The sequence below is a fragment of the Hemibagrus wyckioides genome, linkage group LG07 (genome assembly GCF_019097595.1).
Source record: "Hemibagrus wyckioides isolate EC202008001 linkage group LG07, SWU_Hwy_1.0, whole genome shotgun sequence".
NCBI classification, from domain to species: Eukaryota; Metazoa; Chordata; class Actinopteri; order Siluriformes; family Bagridae; genus Hemibagrus; species Hemibagrus wyckioides.
In genome coordinates, this window is record NC_080716.1 from 20314680 (window position 1) to 20314900 (window position 221).

The window sequence follows — 221 nt, forward strand, 5'->3', positions numbered from 1 at the left end:
CCTTCTATCCAGGAGGAGAAACAGGTCCATCCTCACCAGAACCAGCAGGTTCAGTGTCAGTTTTTTCCCCTCAACCATAAATCTACTGAACTCTACACTACACCGCTAGGACACTCATGTCTTACTACACTCACCACTTTACAGTTCTGCTCCATCCTGCTCCACTGTTATACGTTCTGTTGTACATTCTGGTATAATATAATATTTTCTCACTGTGTAAT